The 14,922-nt window shown below is 34.6% G+C and overlaps 1 pseudogene; it reads left to right on the top strand.

The window, feature by feature from the left end:
* Positions 1–13,910, top strand: part of LOC106848212 (magnesium transporter NIPA2 pseudogene) — a 147,630-nt pseudogene extending 133,720 nt beyond the window's left edge.
* The last annotated feature ends 1,012 nt before the right edge of the window (positions 13,911–14,922 follow it).

Here is a 14,922-nt window from a genome sequence, read left to right on the forward strand (position 1 = left end):
TATTTCTTATTATTCAGATCTTCTTTTCAGCTTTATTCATCCAAATTTTAGGATCTTTATAAACTTTAGAAAAAAACCTCTTTCAAGATAATGTTGGTGGCTGGCCCCATGGCCGAGTGGGTAAGTTTGCACGCTCTGCTTCAGCAGCCAAGGGTTTTGCTGGTTCGAATCCTGGGCTAGGAGACGGCACCGCTCATCAGGCCATGTTGAGGCGGCATCCCACATGCCACAACTAGAAGGAACCACAACTAAAATATACAATTATGTACTGGGAGGATTTGGGGAGAAAAAAGCAGAAAGAAAAAAAGATAATGTTTTATGGGATCTGTAAGACATGTAAAAATTTTCCAAAGACTAGTGTCTTGTGCCATTCTTTCAAATGCCTTTTTCTCCTCCACTACTGACATTCTAGGGACGGGCTCTGGAGGGCATGATCGCTCTGCGTTATAACCTCCAGCCTTGCACATTCATTTCACAATATCAGCACAATGGGCAAAAGAAGTATTCTGGAAGGATATTACAATGGTGTGGCTACAGTGAGAGAAAGGAAACATGTATAAAGAAAAGAAATCTAAAGGGAAGTCACTGCAAAACCACAGACATATCTCAACAAACCCATCTAAATAGATTTCCAACTCATCGTCCCCTCAACCAGATCCCAACAGTCACCCTGGCCAGCATAAGCACCGTTGCACAAAAGAGGAGAGAGAGGCATGCAGAGGATATGAGAGAAAGTTAGAGAAGAGAAGAAGGAGATGATGATTGCATCAGTCAGTCCTCTCCAGAGAAACAGAGCCAATGGAAGATTATATACATACACATACATACATCCATATGCATGTGGGTGTGTGTAAAGAGATTTATTTTAAGGAATTGGCTCACACGTTTGTGAGGCTGGCCAGTCTGAAATTTGTAGGGCAGTCCAGGAGGCTGGAGACTCAGAAAGGGATTAGTGCTACAGTCTTGAGGCAGAATTTCTTCTTCTGGAAACCTCAGTTTTTGTTCTTAAGGCCTTCGACTGACTAAATGAGGCCCACACACATTATGAAGGGTATTCTCTTTTATTGAAAGTCAACTGACGGTAGATGATAACCACATCCACAAAACAGCTTCATAGTAACACCTGGAATCTTATTTGATTAAATAAGTGGGTACTGTAGCCTATACAAGTGGACACATTAAATTAACTTATGTGTGCAAAATTCACAAAAATGAATAACATGAACACACTGCTAGGCCTCATGATAAATCCATGGCTGCCTCATATAGATTTTGAAGAGTAGAAAATGCACAACAATGGTGGCTAGCTATACTACTGGAAGTCACTGTGTTTTGAAATAAAGTTTCAAAACCTAATGGAAATAACGTGTTGTACTTTTGTATGGGAGCCCAACACCGGAACAGCTTGTTGGAGAAACAGACAGTTATGTATCTGCACAGATGATAGTTTTGGCACTTGCCCCTTTATCTTCAGAAACTGAAACTACATTCACCTTATGAGCAGCACTGTGGGGCACAGTTCTTAGAACTGCCTTGGTGGCAGCTTATACCTATTTAGTCAAGGATTCTCTGTATTTGAAAAAGCTTCTGTAAATAACTGTGAAAAAACACAAAGGACATGGCTGGGAGACCCTGAGTCATTGAAAATGACAAGATTTTGATGCCTTACTTTATGTCCCACCTTATATTGGCTCTTATATGCCAAATTCGTTTTACAGCTTAACCCTTATATTCAAAATAAAATTCTTTTTTTAAAAAGTTAAGATTCTGGAATGATGAATAACTGGAGAACTAAATGTACCATCATGACACTGAAATCCATGGGAGTGCAAAGAAGGAGAATGAGAAAAAGGTAGGAGAGAAAAGCAATAACATAGTGGGAAGGAAGGAGAAAAGACATTTTTTTAGTGAAAACAAAATTTGTAGTAGGCAAACTAACTTTAGGCTGTTGAAAGAGGAATTGATTTTTTTTTTTAAGGTGCAAAATCCACACAGGGATAAGAAAAAGTTGTTAAATATCAATTTACATTAGATAAGAGTTTTGCAATATAGTACAAAAAAGAAATCTGAAGCTTTATTTTATTATTGTAACTAGCTTATGCTCGAGAAGCAAGAAAAGAAAGCAAATGTATTTATCTAATCCTTTTTGTGGGTAATACTCAGGGTGAAGAATCCATCTGTAGCTTCTTTGGTGGTGACTTAACTGTTAGAACTTCATATATATTAAAGTAAAATGTAATACCTTTTGATCTTAAGACTTAAGGATTATAGTTCATTTCTATTTACAAAAAAGGAGTGTTTCAGCAGAATTAAAATTCGTGGAAATTGTCTAAAAATCTACCCATTATCAAAATGAAGATTTTTACTGTTTTTTCTCTTCATGGAATATATCCATTTAATTTTTAAAATTTTTATGTGATTCACACTTCCCTTCTCATTGAGTCACAGAAGGTGGATAACTCCTTAAAAGTCCAGTATATTTTTAGAAACATTTAGGGGAATGTATTACAACAGCAAAAGAAAACACTTTTTGTATTTTCCTTTAAGCTCCAAAGTTGTCATTGGGCTCATATCGACTTTTTAGTCCAATAATGATTATCTGTGGAATTGAGTATATTTTGCCTTTTAGACTTTCATACTCCTGAAAAGGCAGATAGATAATATGAAATGGAAGAAAACTCAATGAAAAGATATAGCATATTAAGAATTGCCTCATTTGTGTTTGACAAAAGTTCCAGAAACTTGTATCATTTATGGAGACTCAAAAATGGGGAGGGAAGAATATGCTACAATATGGATGAACTCTAGGCTAAAAAACGATGCCAGACGTAAAAGGTTAACATATCTTGCACTTCCATTTATTTGAAAGGTCCAGAATAGGCAAATCCATAGAGACAGAAAGACTGTTTCCACTACCTCCGTTAGAAGGAAAGAGAGGCTTGGAAAGACTAGCACCAGCAAGCACATGCTTCTTGATGGACGTGACACGTGTCTACTCACATCTACACACTGTCTATTTCATAGGACAAAGTGAGTAAGATGGACATGTCTACCACTTGAGGAGGTGAGACAGTGCAGATCCCCCAAGCCCTCAGAAGGAGAATCAGACATCTTGATGAGCAGTACTAGGTTCTAAAATAATGTACTTTTTTAGTGTTACATTTTTAGCTATGATCATATGTTACTTAATTCAAAAGTTTATTTTATTTAAAAGTACAGATCTATCAAGCCAACCCTGATGTCCTAGTGGTTAAAGTTCTGTGTGTTCTGCTTCGGCAGTCCAGATTCAGTTCCAGGGTGTGGAACCACACCACTCATCTCTCAGTAGCCATGCTGTGGCAGCAGCTCACTTAGAAGAACCAAAAGAACTTACAACTATACACACCTATGTACTGGGGCTTTGGGGGCAGGGGGCATAAAAGAAGAAGAAAAAAGGTGGAATATTGGCAACAGATGTTAGCTTAGGGAGAATCTTCCTTTGCAAAATAACACAGTTCTATCTATCAAATAAGGAAGATAGATATGTAGTTACTAAAAATAATTAGTTTATAAAACATGTCAAGAAAGAATTTGATTTTATAAAATCTCTCTATCTATCCCTATTTATCATCTAACGCTATCACTTTTTTTAGCATGCAGTGAAGAAGGCTTGAAAATATACAATGGTATAATCAAATTGGTTGTTTCCAAGTTATGAATAATACTCATTCTATTCATATACTTTTCTAGAGTTTTTTTTCCATAAATTTTCTAAAGTACATGCTTAAGTAGTAAAACACTAAATGTAATTCTTAATGTGATTAGTGTTTTTGAATTACACATCAACTTATTCCTCTTTACTACACTAGTATTTTGATCCCCTAAATAATATTTTGTAATCATATTAATGCCTAAATAAAGGACAGAATAACCATAGTCTCTTCTTGTAATAATATACATGAAATTGTAGTGATAATATGGTTAAAATATTTTATGGCCAAATATTAATGAGGCCTGATGTTGATATCTATGTAATCTAATATATGTTTTAATTATTATTGATACTTTTGTTTCTTCATTTAATTTGAAATAATGTCATTTTTTAGAGAAAAAGCAGTGGATAGTACAGGATAGAGTAGGATTGTGAGGGGAAAGGACTTGTACCAGAACCTAGAAGGAGAATCCTATAGAAGAGATCACCTTGAGAGAAGCAGTGATATTCAGTCCAGAGACACAGCCAACCTATGATGCTGGGTCATGGGTGGATCCAGAAACGTAACCTGACATTACCATACTCCTTTGCCCGATCTACTTCTGGGGTTCCCATTGGCTAAACCTATCTGAAAGCAAGAAGTCATACGAGTCTTTTTAAGTTGTCATACATGTCAGGCTTCAAGATTTTGATGAGAGGGTAGGATGGGGAAGTGGATCAGAAAGTAAAACAGAAGCTATCTGGAATATCAATGATCACAGACGTATATTTTGAGGAAAACTATTGCAAACTTTTTATGAAAAATCTTTTATTATTTTTAACAAGGAAAGAGAAAAAGAATAAATGATTTTTTAAAAAAGCAATAGTGATTAGAAAATCAGGTGAAATGTCAATGTGTTGGAAAGGAATTTTGGAATGACAAAAATAGGGAAAGTGATGAGAAATTCATCATGTGTACATATAAATTTGCAGAGTAGCTCTGTAATTTTTCTCTTTTGCCTGTAAATTCAAAGTGTGGGAAGCACAAAATCTAATCTGTACACTAAAAAGAGACAGATGAATGTGAAAGAGACAAATAATCCTTTTTCTCTGAAAGATTACAAGCAATTAAAACTTTTAGAGATAATTTCTTTATACACTGAAGCTGTGCAAAATTTACTTTGCTCAATTAAACAAATAGGAACAATTTAAGGGATGACTTGAGAGAAGAACAGAAGAAAAGACATAGATTAAGTAACCATTTAGATAGTTTAAATGTGGAAGCAATGCACTTACTTTGCATGCAGATCGCAATTTGCTTCCTTGCATGCATTATTTGTGGCAAAGATTGCTTGTTGACCTGCACAGATTTATGCTCCCTTTCTGTTGTGCAGAACAGTTCGGAGGAATGGTCCACCTGCCAGGCATTCCATTTCCCAGCTCCCAGTGGAACCATGATGCTATTGTTCACTGGGAAGTGGATGGAAGTGATATGTGCGTCACTAAGGGGCTAAAGTGGTGTTTGCACAATCTTCCAAAGATTCTCTTTTTCTTGTCAAACCACTGGATGCAGGGAACTCTGAGGATCTGGGCCGTTGTGGAGCCACCGTATGAAAATAACTTGGGTCCCAGAGTCATCACTTAGTGGAGAGCTGTTTAAGAGGGCCACTTGATGAAAAATATTATCATTTTACTTATCATGGGAAAGAAAAAAACTCTGCGTTAATGCACTGAGATCCAGGGGTTGTTTGTTCCAGTAGCTAATGCCAATTATCCAGTCTAAAACAGTAATTGATATTAATCAAAACAGAAAAAGCAAGAGGAAAAATGGAAAAAGAAGGAGTCAGCAGAAATTCTAGACATAATCACTTTTAACGTATATACCAGATACATATAATATTTACATTTTACATACATACATGGTATGTATACTTTATATAAAATAAAGTACATATAATAAAGTGTACAAATGTTGTCTTCTATGGGCAGTCTGTTAAAATCATTGAACAAGTTTGATTTCTTTCTTTCAAATATTGTATTTTGCAGTTAGAAAATGTACATTGCATTCTATTTTTATAGACTAAAAATTTCTATTGAAATTTTCATCTTTTCATCCATTTTGTCTGCCATTTCCCATATTATATTGAGTATATTAATAACAAGTCCTTGTTTATACTCCTTTCACTATTTGGGTTATCGTTCTGTCTATTTATATTTGGTACTATTCACGTTTTACTTGCTTTTTTGCATATCTGATTATTTTTTAAAGAACCATAAAGCATCCAGAAAGTTTTTTTCTGCCAAAGAGGGCTTTCCCTTTCCCTTCCAGGAAGATAGGGTAAAGAGCTGTTCTCAAATTAGAGAGGGGTTGAACTGGTTGTCTCTCAGCTGCAGTCTTCATTAAGATTCCGTCTTCCTCTGATGCATCTCTGTTCTTGGGGCGTGTTCTTGGGGCATTTCAATCTTTCAGTTGAAAGCCTATCAGATTTCTTTTTCCTCAGCCTTGAACACTCAGGAGATTCTGACCTGCAGAAGTTTTAAGTTTAGCTTTCTGCTCTCTTACCTCCTCCTTCTTCTAAATCTTGCACACACGTTGAGGAGAAAATTAACTGTGTTTTGAGGCAGGCTCCATTTCTCTGATGGGACTTGTCCCAAGTACTACATAATCATGTTACTTGGTTTACCAGCAAACAAAACCTCCTGCAGGGAGATTGAGTTTCAGAATTTATCCCTGGGGGAAAATTACTATATTTGGGTATTTTCAAGTTGTCTGTTTTCTCCATCAGCCTCGTAAAGTTCCAAAAGACTTACAGTTTTTTCTTACTTTCAGTCGAGTTCCTCAGCACAGGCCAAGTCTGACAGAGAGCTAAGCCCTCCTTGGTCCCAGCTTATAATCAACAAATGTCACCAAGAAGAAAATAGCCAGTGGTAGGCTAGTGGGCTCACCTAAGAAGAGTCCTCCATCTCTCGAATTACACGTCTGTTCATTGCTTCTTCCACTGCTCTTTAGTGTCTTCAAAATTACAATTTTTGCAACGGATTGAGCTTTTCTAGTTGCTACAGTGGAACTGTTAAAGTTGTCGTAATCTTCAAAAAACAATATGAATATGAATATATGAATTTAATGCATTCTGAAGCTCATGTATATGAATTAAACATATTTAAAAAATTATAAATATATTAATAGAAGACATATTATGCTAACAGCTTCTAATGTATCCCACTACTTCAAATCTTCGCATATCCTCACATCAGAGTATGTTTTCCCAACAGGAGAAAGCATGTTCCTTTAAAATATAAATACATTTGTGGTGCTTCTCCAACCTTTCTGGTGGCTACTGGGCACATTTAAATAAATCCATAACCCTTCCTAGGGCTTAAAACATTATCCTATCTGATTCCAGAGTGCTAGTCTCACTTTTTAATTTCCAGAAGTTCCAGCATGAATTGCATATCCATTAAAAAGAGGTTCCCATCTTCAAGCTTTCCCATCATGGCATCTATTACCTGAGATTATGATGCACCCGGCCAGTCTCTCTCCTAACACTTTTACACTTGTCTAACACACAGTGACCATTTTTCTTATCTTTGCAAATGCCAACCTTATTGTCATATCAATTGTTTATCATTTGCTCATGCTTTGCCTAGACCTGTTGAATTGGTAAGCTACTCCTCATCATTTAAGAATTAAATCAAATGTCACTTCCACAGAGAAGGCTTCCCAAACACCTTAATAAAACTAGCCTCTTCCCATCAAGGTCAACTATAATATCATTTTACTTCTTTGTAATACTGACTGCTACCTGAAATTATCTTGTTTATGTGTTCATCCTCTACTACTTACTTCCAAATGTAAGGAAAGCTACAATAAAATGTCCTGTACCATTTCCTTTAGCCATTTGTCAAATTATTTCTAAATGGTGTATTTGCAGCAGATCAACTTTTGCATCAAAGTTCATGTTGCCTTTTCTCATCTTTGACTCATTTTGCTACTGTTTTAGAGAGTGATTTTACCAATTTACATCTATTACAGCAGCATGTGGCAGTTCAGAAAAGTTAAATACAATACAAATAAAATATAAAAATAGTACACTATTCTTTATTTAAATTCCTTGATCTTCAGTATTTAGTGATTGGATGTTTTTGGATATTTGTATAGGTAAAGTCAGATTTGATTTTCCTTGGTCTCACAATTTTGTATGCCCAAGACAAATTTTCAATATAATATAGAGACATTTTCCATATGTACACAGATCTGTATATACATACCTCACGATTCAGATTTAAAATGCAGTCTCTGTGTAGTGAACCATTCAAATTCAAACCAATACAATGAGGAACTGGTGGCCAAAATAAAAATGCTTCAGAAATGAATTTAAACTAATTCAAAAACAGAAATGGATTATTAATTCCTTAGCTAGATTGGATGGATATCAAAGAGTTTATATTATTTTAATTCCAGAAATTGTATTTATTACAGAGGAATGTTATTCCTTAGTGGGGCCAATAATTGACTATGCAATTTTCATCCAAATGTTGATTTATCAGTGGTATATTCAATACTTTTTTCCTCATCTTTTTTTTTCTTGGTTCACCTCATCATTATGACTTTTCATAATTCCCTAATGGGGCAGATATTTGTTTGTGTTCTGTCAATATGAAAAGTAGTCATTAGGAAGTAAAAAAGTCCTGACTATCCTCCTTCCCAATGATCACATCTTCTAAATAGGAATCTGATGCAGCTGATGTATTTGCATTAATAACATCTGCTGCTTTCATCATTAAATTCCACCCACTGTTTGATGCCTGGAGCTGCAAAAATATGAGAATTAGCTGAAAGAGTCTCAAATTAAAGAAGAAAATTAAAGCCTTGAAAACATATATTACCACCTATAATCTTTCATAGTGGGCAAAATCACAGTTAGCCCCCAGACGCACACCGAATACATCAAACTTCTTAATAGTGGAAGAAATTTAAATCAAAGGAAATTATTGGAGGAAAGTTTCGTCTATGTTGTGTTGTTGGGTTAAATGAACACTAAGAGAATGAATTAATGAGTGTTATAAATGTGTTAAGTTTATCCAAGGTCTGAATTTGAGATAAAAGGCTCGTTTCTGAGTAATTGTATGTCTGACAATATACAACAGTAGATAATTTGTAAGTAAGGAACATTTAAGCTAAATTTAAACATTAAATGCAGGTAATATAATCTGACATATATTGTATAGATATGAAAATGAGTCTTTAAGCCTATTATAACTTAGGAATGTGAAGATTACAGAACAAAGAATACATTAGGACGAATATAAGTGGGTAATCACAGAAATTACACTGTAAGGATATCCTTGGTTTTAAACCCCTATTTTATTACACAGTAAATATAAACATGAACTGTATCTTACCTTTCACGCTATTCACTTAAGAAATGTTTATTGAACTCATTTATCCACTAAGATACCAAAAGTAGGATGATCCTTGAAACCAAAGGCAAGTTATACATAACTGCCGAGGACTGATCATAGTCACGCTCTCATTTTCCAATACAGGTCCATATCCGTTAGATTAGGTGCCACCTCTATCTAGGTCTAACAGTCTTGGTTTGGGGAATTTCTAAATGAGATTCTTCTGCTACATGCTTGCTAAATCTCTGTTTTCTTCTCATTTACAGATTACTGCGGTACCTTTTATCTATTGAGATTACTATCTTCACTTTCAGACTTCATAGGTCCATTCAGCTGAAGTGCACATTCCCTCCCCACTATTTTATTTAGAAGCATCTTTCATAACATTACCAACACAGTCAATGTATTGGCTAAGTGGCCCATATCTCCTCTTCATTAGGAGTATGAAACATTCTCCAGAATTTTGAAATATTTTTAATAAATATACAGTAAATCATAGATCATTTTTCAGAGCTCCAAAGATTGCTAAAATGTTAAATCTCTAATTTTGTAACTGTAAATTAAAATTATTGGATGGTATATAGCTTCATTAGAATGGGCCACAAATATATATAATAAAATCTATTTCATTGTATTAGAATCATAATTTCTAATGATGTTACTGATTTTTTAAAAATGACTCTTTATCTGAATACTATGCAATTTAAATTGTATGCTAATACATATAGGCTTCATAGAGTATTAAGACACATATCCTGATTCATCAACCGAAATTTTATTCAGGATCTGAAATCAATGGTAGGCTTAACGCTTTTTAAAATAGATAGCACTGTTTTAATTAAAAATGTCAGCAACGCAATTACTCCTTAAGCAAAAGGCCACAGAGAGGAAAATTGGATGATACTTAAATTGAGCATATGAGAAAATTAATTTGCGTTAAAAAAGTAGCAATTAGACATTTCCATGGCAGCAAGATAGATCACAATTTCAAGTCTTACTCTTTTGCAAAGTAGGAGTTATTGAATTTATTTATTTTAAAGGAAAACTAAATCTCTAGAAGTATGGAAAATAGCGTCAGTCTCAAAATCGAAAAATGCATGCTATCTTGAAATATTTCCAGGGTATTTCAGATTCTTCTTGAACCTTTAAGTCTTTTGTTTCTTCATTCCTGAAATAAATTACTCAGACTAAAATTTTAAGTCTCCTTCAAGATCTAAAATGCTGAAATTTCTATATAACTTTTGTCATTTCTTAGACAATTGCCAAAATATGTACTTCTTGATATCACAGCAGAATGATCATTTAAAACTTAGCCAGCAGGAAGAAACAGTTGTCTTTCCACTAAATTCTATTATACAGTGTATGTGGATTCTTCATTCTCTGCATCCTTCTTTTGTAACTTATAAAAAGAAAATATCAAAATTTGTAATGTATCCATTTATGTACAATCTTGACATAAAATCCTCAAAGGAGAAATATTGGATTTATTTGATTGAAAGATATGTTTTTTGATCAGTCATAGTTGTTACATTATAATTTTATAAGTACAAGGAAGATAAGTCTTACCATTTAGATAAAATTTGCAATGGGCCTTTAGAATGACTAGGAATGATCACCATTTTGCTTTTCAACGCTTACTTTGTTTGTCTTTTCCTTTAAGAATTGTTGCCATAAATGATGGTTGATGTACATGGTTATCTAGTAGATAAAAATGCTACATAATTTCATTGATCATGGATCATAGTCATTACCATATTTTCTTACTCTTCTTTTGGGCCTGATTTCATATCACAAGAAGAGAGTAACAGTGTCCGTTTTCCATTTATTTACTCATCGTGGATTGCTCTCTTTCCATGTCTCTCTGAAACCTTATGTTGTTCTGTTGTTTCTAGAGAAAAATAAGACTATTGCATATAAGCTAAAAGAAATGTTCATGAGCCTTCTGTGCTAAATTTTACTAAAGATATATATAGAATTAAATTATAAAACTTTGCAGTAATTAAACAAAACTTTTCTCCATAAATATGGACTATCCACACACATTTAATGAGATCTGACTGAAGCCATTGCATTCTGACAAACTTCATATGCCACTAATTATTTAGGTATTTTTTTTGTTTTCATACTTCAATACATTTCTTGGTTGTAGCATCTCTAAGTTTTCTACTCTTTCAAATCAATCTAACCTTATTAAAAAGCCTTTTTTCTTCTAAAAGAGCTTCCACTTTCTCTAAGTATTTATGAGACAAGATTATTTTAAAATTCAATTTTTCTTACAACAAATGTTCTCAGATGATATTATTGAACTGTATAGTTTCCTCTTGGAATCCAACGAATCAAAGTTCAATGGGACAACAGTGATAATCTGATGATGTCTTGTTAATATAAGAATATTTCTATATTATATTTCCTTTCCATGGCAGCGCTGTTTGTGGATTTTCCAGGGGTCATTCATCCTCATCCATCACTGATTAAATATATCTTAAGGGAAATGCAAACATAATTTTTTCCCTCAAATTATTAAATGTTGCTTTTCATTTGAAATACCTTTAAATCCTAGCTCTTTAGTTATTTACTTCTAAAAGTCTAACTTAATTCATTTAATTTTTTTTTCTGGAAGAGAAAAACGAAAGTACTGAAATTTTTTATGTTTTGGCTCATGTTTGTGTGAATATCTGAAGAATCTCAAGCTGGGGCCAGTAAGTATATGGCTGACAAAGAAATATAGGTCTGGAAAGGATAAAGGTGACATAAACAAAACTTTAGATTTGATAATTATAAGAATATGTAAGAAGTGAAAACAAACAATTGGGAGTGGATGTGTAGTATGTTTATTAGAGAAGTTGAAGAGGTACAATTTGATAATAGGATTCTTGGAATCTTCAATAATAAGAGGACAGTCAGAGAAAGAAGATTCAAGGAAGACGCTTGAGAAAGAATGCTCAGGAAAACTCGAGTAAAACCTTGATGTCTTGGAGTCCTAATAAAGAGAAAGAAGAGAGATTCACGATGTAAGATGACATGCCAATGGTATAAAATGCTTCAGAGAGATTAAATAAAAATTAAAATGTATCCATTTGATTAAGCAATCAGTAGGTTTATGGGGGTCACATTTATGAGTCATTCAATGGAATGGTAAATGTAGATGCTTAAATGCAGTAAGTGGAAAAAGCCAAACTGATTTTAATCATAGTTTGGATAACCTCCATTGAGTAGACTGGCAAATCAAACATGGGCAAGAAATTATCAGAGTAAGTATTGGAGGAAGGAGGGATATACTATCGAGTTTTTTTCAGCATTATGGCATCTATATTTCATCTGTTCAGGAGGCAGTACAATCCCTGACAGAGAAAAAGTAAATGTTAGGAGGAGTTGCCTGTTTGGAAAAAGAAGTATATAAGGTGAGTAGGTCAAAGTTTTCTCATAGTTACCTTGGGTAAAATTAAGACCTAAAATCAGTTACACAAAACCGATACTTAGCAAGGATGAGCAATAAAAGAAGTTATGCACTAGACTCATATCTGGATACTGATCTGACATATTTCCTATATCGAAATCTATTTCCATACTAAATTTTACAGCTCTTTAAATAAAATGTAAAGAGGATCAGCTGTATCTAGAGCCTCCTCAGTGGTGCTGCCTGGGTCCTAGTGGCAGCTATAGCCCAAGATTATACTGGTGAGGTACCATTTTAGTGTTCACTCAGGGAGGAGGCAGTGCCTATCTTTGGCTATAGTCTCAACATTTGCATTTGCCATTGGATGACCAGTATGCGGATGTGACAGCCTGTGGTTCTTTGACTACAGAAGACCAAATATTTATTCCAAATCCTAGTAGCCATGTATGTCTGAAAGAATGGTTGCAGCAGGCTAGACTGATAGCAGTGGGAGCTGGGCAGAAAACGACATATGAAGCACAAGAAGGATTCAACATGCCATCACTGGCTTAAAAATGGAAGAAGCCACATGACTTGGAAAGTAGGTGGCCTCTAGAAATTGTGGAGATGGCCAACTTTACTGCTTATGTTTACAATGGCAAGACTAGTGACTTAGAAGCTTTTCATGTTCTAGTAAGTGCTATTTTTCTTCATATTTTCTAAACAAAAGACTAAATTTTCATGGGAAAATTGAGTGCTTGTTAAACTGCCCTCAATCTCCACTTACAGTCATTCATGCTTCAAAAGAAGAGAAGTTAGAGACTTACAAAATGTCTCACAAGCTAATTGATCTGGGTTTGGGGTTTTTGAAGTCTTTGTGGTAATTGTGTCATCTGTGGTAGGATCTTGTTCTAGACAGACCAACATTTATATAACAACATGCTCCGTAATTAAAGCATTTTCCGTATCCTGTTTTAAAGGCTTGGATATTGTTATTAAATAACTTCTTGTGGGAAAGTCTCTTCTGGACATCCCTTGGCTCATTCTTCTGCTGATTTTATAGTCTGTGTAAGCACACAGATTAATTATCCAAATAGGCCTTAGATATAATCAACACTTCTACAGTGACTCCATTATATTAGGTATTCTTTGAAGCATCAGTTTTGACTAGTTCAGTTCTTCTTTGAAAGGAGTGACAAGATATGTCTGCTGATAGTACTTTGAGCTCCTCCTTTACAACTTTGTTGGAAAAAATTTTGTGATATTTTTGTGCCTTTAAAGACCTCAGTTTTCATCTACCAAGCCAGCCTATGTCCTTTCAAAAAGATGAAAAAGTAACGAATGACAATCACTGTAATACGTATGTATTTCTTAATAATAATGAAAAAAACTTAACTGGTGTAATTAAACAGCAAACTGAAGAAAATCCCCTAGAGAAATGGAAATCTGATAGCTTTATGAGGAAAAATATTTAAAAGGCTAATCTGTAATTCTGCTACTAAATGAATTTGAATATCAAATGTGTCTGAAAAACGATTTTCCTCATGTTAAGCAGAATTTTAAGATATCCCCCGGGACCTTTATCTCCAGGTGTTAGTGTCATGATTATGTTAAGTTACATGGAAAAAGAGACATTGCAGATGTAGGTAAGATTACTAAGGAGTTGACCGTAAAATAGAGGAATTATTCAGGTAGTGCTAATCTAGTCACTTGAGCCCTTTTAAAGCAGAGTTTTCTCACTGTTGGCAGAAGGTGAAGTCAGAGGGATTTGAAGTCTAAGAAGGATTTACCATGTCATTGCTGGCTTGAAAATGAAGAGAGCACATGTAAAGGAATGCAGGTGGCATCTAGAAACCAAAACTGGCTCCTGGCTGACAACCAGAGAGGGCACAGGGACTTCACTTCTACAATGACAAGAAACTGAATTCAGTCAACAACCTGAATAACACTGGAAGAGAATTCTCCCCCAGAGCCTCCAGATAAGGACTCAGCATCTTGACTCAACATCTGGACTTTGCCCTTGTGAGAAACGAAGCAGAGCCCCAGCTGAGCCTGTCTACTTCTCATCCACAAAAACTGTGAGGTAATGAAAGAATGTTGTTTCAAGCTACTAAGTTTACGGCAATTTGTTACTCGGCAATAGAAAACTAAAACAGTCCTCAAATAATGTTCTCTAAAGACGATCTTCTTAAAGTTTCCTAATTTAAAACAAGAACAATTATCTCTCTCATAATTGCATCATAGTGGGTCACAAAAATGACCTCAGTGCCTGGTTGGTTTCTATGGCTATTAGCATTCTGTTATTCTAGATGTATTTTAATTGTTGACTCCTTCACCAAGAACTAAAGGCACCAGAGGCCATTTTAAGAATAAACAAATGCTTTATTTCCTCACTGGTGAAACAAATATTGTAAAACTTTGAAATGCATTTGTATGCTAAGCCCCTTCTCTGGTGAATTAGCATTTTATTTGG

Source organism: Equus asinus, chromosome 18, assembly GCF_041296235.1.
Source record: "Equus asinus isolate D_3611 breed Donkey chromosome 18, EquAss-T2T_v2, whole genome shotgun sequence".
Taxonomy (NCBI): Eukaryota; Metazoa; Chordata; class Mammalia; order Perissodactyla; family Equidae; genus Equus; species Equus asinus.